Consider the following 4,856-nt stretch of genomic DNA (forward strand, 5'->3'; position numbering starts at 1 on the left):
GGCCAAAGCTTCCTGCTTCCGTTCTTTGCTTCCTGCCCACACTGCCTCCATCTCTCCTTCCGCCCCTCCTCTCCAGTTACTACATCGCCGTCTTTCCTCATCTTGTCCCTGTGTCAGCGGGAAGGTCTGATGCAGCCCCTGGTCCCTTTAACCACTGTGCTATTTGCAGTCCCAAGCCACTCTTCTCTCTGACCTCTGTCTGGTTCACTTTTGCACTATTTCCTGCGCCTCATTCCCAAACACAAGTCTGTGTCTGGCAGGCGGCCTGAAAATTTAACATGGGCTGGCACCCAGCAAAGGCAAATGCCGAGACGCCCTGCCCAGAGCTTCTCACTCATTATTTCCAATTAGAAAATGTCACTAGGGAAGAAAACAAATACCCTCAAAGACAACTCAGTGGGGACTGTGTGTTTGTTGCCTGGAATAGATGCCAAATAAATATTTTATCAAAGGAATTTACATAGTAAAAACTATTTGAGTTGAAAATTATCCAGGAATACTTTCAAAATGAACATGGTGGATTTTTTTGTTGTTGTGTTTTGTTTTTGTAGCATGCATGGATTTGAAGTTTCCCCTGGGAGCTGGCTCTGTTTTTGATGAGCTCAAGGTCTCTTCCAACTCTGTGATGTTGGCTCAAAGGCCAGAGCTTCTGATCCTGGCCCAGCCATTGCTCAATGTGAATCAGCTGACCTCTCTAGACTTTGCCTAATCGAACTAGATCAATAAAATAAACAGAGAAAAAAAAAATCCAAATCATTGTATCTTAGGCTTGGAAGCAACCTTACAGGTTATCCCTAATTAAGGAAGCTGGCTGTTGTGTGTCTCCATCCAGCCCCTCTGGCTTCACTTGACTCACCACTTAGCTGGGACCCCATGGGCATACAGTATTGTCTCCTCTCTGAAGGCAGATGCTGGGTATGGTGACTCAGCCTCTGTCCCAGAGTTGGGACAAGTGTCTAACAGCAGAATTTTCTTCATGTAGAATTAGACACCCTAAATCTTAAAAGGGCATTGTTACCAGGTTGACATGGGACATGAATAGCAAAGTATTTACCAATTTCTTGGTAAGAAGGAAATTGGAAGCGTATATCAAATCATATATCACATCAGATCATATATCAATATTTAGTTGGGTAAATTTATGATTAAACAATGTAATTATCTTCTAGTCTTGCAGATTTATTCTTACCTCCTTCTTTCGTTATCTACATACATTCCTCAATTGTGTAAGCCTTCTGTTCATTTGGGCGGGGTGGATTCTACCAGGCCAAGGAAATCAAAGCCAGGTGTCCTTGACCAGGCAAGCTGAGTGAGCAGCAACCCTTACCAGAGGTTGGTTTGACAAAGTTTACTTGGTTGTGCTGCATATCACACTTTTCTCACATCTGTCCTCAGAACCTCCTGAAGCACAGGGGCAGCCCAGAGGAGCCCTGACTGCAGCCCAGAGAGAAAAATGACTTGCTCCAGTCTGTGGCGAAGCTGGTACCTGAAGCCGAGGTCCCTGAATCCTGTTTGTATGTTTCAATGTTTCTTTCATATATGTATGATGTATTTTTACCTATGGCTAGTGCTGCTTTCAAGAAGGGTGGAGGACTTAGGCACCCCCTCTTAATCTCCGTCAGCATCCCATGCCCCCCAACACACACACCTCCTTCTTTGTCACGAGCATCTGGTGTTTTCTCAGTTGAGGTAAAGTCCTGTGAAAACACGACAATCCAGGTCCCCAAGCCTGCCCGTTCCTAAGTAAATGAAGCTCCTGTGTCCTTCCTAGGTGGAAATTCTGGGATCATCTGCACCTGTGCCTATCTATTCCGTGAGACTATCCACTCCCTCCAAAGGGTAGGAAATAGACCTCTTTCTCTCTGACACCCCCAAAAGATTAATGAGGGCTCTGCACACTTGCAGTGAATATTTGTTACTGCGCCTGCTGCTGCAGTGGCCAGCTATGTTTGGTCCCAATTAAGAAGGCTTATGCTTGTGTGTTTGGAAGTAGGCATTCCTTGCGTTTCATCTCTGATGTAGGCAAGTAGTCAAAAGAGAAGATGGATTTTAATTTTTAATGTCTCATGTCACTTTCCCACTGTATATGTTACGGACTCGCACCTTAGACTGTGGGCTCCTCAAGCAAAGCAATCACATATCAAACATGTAGTTGCTCCCCAGTAAGTGGTTGCCAGGAGAACGACTGAGCATCTGAATACTGCTTCTGATAGCACCTAATAAAAGGGAACACACCTCATCTGAAAAGGTGACTCGGCAGTCAGGCATACTGTCACTTAACAGGGAGTCATCACATGATGCTTTTTGCTGCAGAAGGAGATAAAACAAATGTATCTGCCACACAATGTAAACACGAGGGCAGTCATCACACACCTCCATTCCTTCTGCCTGTCACACGTTAGTGACTTAAAGATACACTTACAAGAAAGGATAGTACATACTTCAGAATTGCAGCGGGTTATCTGCTCAGCTGCACTTCTCTGGGGCCAGTACAACCTCCCCCACCCTTCTGATGCACACACCCCTAGATAGTTCCAGGTGGCCATCGTTTATGCTGTGACCTGCCCAGATTCCTCTCCCAGGAATTTGGAATTTTGGACACAGAGGCACAAAGAAAGGGGCTGTCTGGGGAGGCGGGCCCATTATGATAGCCTCCTGGAGGGAAGCCCACCACCACCTGCTGCTGCAGACCAAGATCAGCAACAGCAATTGCCCATTCTGGGCACAACACAAACACACACAACATGAAAATAGACTCTAGTAAAACGCACACAGACACACACACACACACAGACACACAGAGGGAATCAGAAAACTTGCTAGTCCTCATGAATAAAGATATATAATTTGGACGTGAGTTAAATATTTTTTCTCCATTGCTCTCTGCACTTCTGTGGTATCCTCATGGCTTGTATTTTACTTAATATTTCCAACATTTCTAGAAACCCATGAGTAGACCCATGGAGGGCAAGAATGTGCCTTTTTCACCTTTGTACATCTCACTGGCCTAGCCCACCCCTCACCTCCACGGGCATTCGATGGACACCAATGTAGCTGAATTAAGTTTGATTGACTAGGACAAAAATAATGAATTTGCATGTTTCTAGGGAAAACAATATTAAAACTATTAAACTAAAATTTAATCATTTATCTTTCTTCACATCCAGATATTATTTAGAAACCAGGCAGCCATTAGATAAGTGACTGTGCTTTTTAAAAAAGGGGGGAAACAAAGATGAGAGGGAAGTTCCTGTGGTATATTTCCCATTTCTTCCTTGTCCCAACTCCTGTCCCTTGCCTCTCTTTAGCGCCCTTTCTCTGCCCTTAGCCTCCCTCACCACCTCATATCCCCCACTCCAGGGCTGTGTGCTGTCTGGGGCCCCATGGCAGACACCATGAGTTGTGTCTTACTATGGTAGGACAGGGCACAGAGGGAAACTGGGCGTTGCCATTCTGGAAGCATCACCGAGCAGACTGTCACCAGAGCGCAGCTGCCATTCTGAGCTTTAGAACCAAAGGACATGGCTGAGGAAAGAGCCACAAACCAGCAGGCATCAGAAACGGGTCCCCAAGATGGTGAGCTTGGAGAACAACAAGCAACCCTAAGGAGTCCTTTGACCATTGTTTAGGGCTGAGTAGCCTCCTTGTCAGAAGGGCTTTTTATTTTTTTTTAATTTAATTTAATTTTTTTGAGACAGAATCTTGCTCTGTCACCAGGCGCCAGGCTGGAGTGCAGTGGTGTGATCTCAGCTCACTGCAACCTCTGCCTCCTGGGTTCAAGCACTTCTCCTGCCTCAGCCTCCTCAGGAGCTGGTACTACAGGTGCTCACCACCACGCTTGGCTAATTTTTTGTGTTTTTAGTGGAGATCGGGTTTCGCCATGTTGGCCAGGCTGGTCTCAAACTCCTGACCCTAAGTGATCCACCCGCCTTGGCCTCCCAAAGTGCTGGGATTAAAGGCATGAGCCACCATGCCCAACCGGAAGGGGCTTTTTATAGTGATTTACTGATCACTGAATTTGCCACCTAAAAACATTCCAGAGGTATGGGTGATGATTTTGGTGAGATGGGAAGAGGTTCTGAGTCAAGAGCAGCTGTCTTATGCCCAGAGCAGTCAAGACTGTCACTGCAGCACCAGGTGTCCCCCAGCCACTCCTTCCTGTCCTGCCCTCCTGGCTGCCTTACCCCAGAAGGTAGCTGTGGGGTGTTGCCTGAGATGTGGCTGTGGATGCAACTGAAGACCACGGACATTCAAATGCCTTCCCTGCTGGCAGCTTAGAAAGTGCTGGACAAAGGAGAGGGAGATGTTACCAGACACATTTTTTAGAAATCTGTAAACCTGTATTTGCTTACATGCTACACTAAATATTGTATACAATGAAGGGGGTCTTGCACTTTGAGGGGCTTCCATTCATGTTTCAGAATGTTAGTGACAAGAAAATGTATTCTTATATTCTCTTCTCTTTCCATGCCTATAATATATCTTGGAAAGTAAGCAATTGGCGTGTTTTAATACTGCAGACCTATTAAAAATAATTGAAATATATCTTTTGATTATTTTCTTTTGTTTAATTTTTTTTCTTTTTTTTTTTTTTTGAGACAAGGTCGTGCTCTTTGACCCAGGCTGGAGTGCAGTGGTGCAATTTCGGCTCACTGCAGCCTTGATCTCCTGGGCTCAAGCAATCCTCCTGCCTTAGCCTCCTGAGCATCTGGGATTACAGGAGTTCACCACCACATCTGGCTAATTTTTCTTTTCTTTCTTTCTTTTTTTGTAGAGATGGGACCTCAATATGTTGCTCAGGCTGGTCTCATACTCCTAGGCTCAAGAGATCTCCCTTCCTTGGCCTCCCAAAGTTC

General features: G+C 45.5%; 1 protein-coding gene across 2 annotated transcripts in view; it reads left to right on the forward strand.

The window, feature by feature from the left end:
* The window catches only part of LOC119470706, an 83,570-nt gene extending 78,741 nt beyond the window's left edge, over positions 1-4,829 (forward strand). The window contains exons 1-3 of one of the 2 annotated variants that reach the window (XR_005199677.1): positions 112-676; positions 1,396-1,514; positions 4,775-4,829. The gene's annotated coding sequence lies outside the window, so the exon portion shown is untranslated. Of the gene's footprint in view, positions 1-111; positions 677-1,395; positions 1,515-4,774 lie in introns of those variants that run through there. The other variant, XR_005199676.1, reaches the window with a different exon arrangement.
* The last annotated feature ends 27 nt before the right edge of the window (positions 4,830-4,856 follow it).

Source organism: Cebus imitator, unplaced genomic scaffold, assembly GCF_001604975.1.
Source record: "Cebus imitator isolate Cc_AM_T3 unplaced genomic scaffold, Cebus_imitator-1.0 Scaffold38, whole genome shotgun sequence".
NCBI classification, from domain to species: domain Eukaryota; kingdom Metazoa; phylum Chordata; class Mammalia; order Primates; family Cebidae; genus Cebus; species Cebus imitator.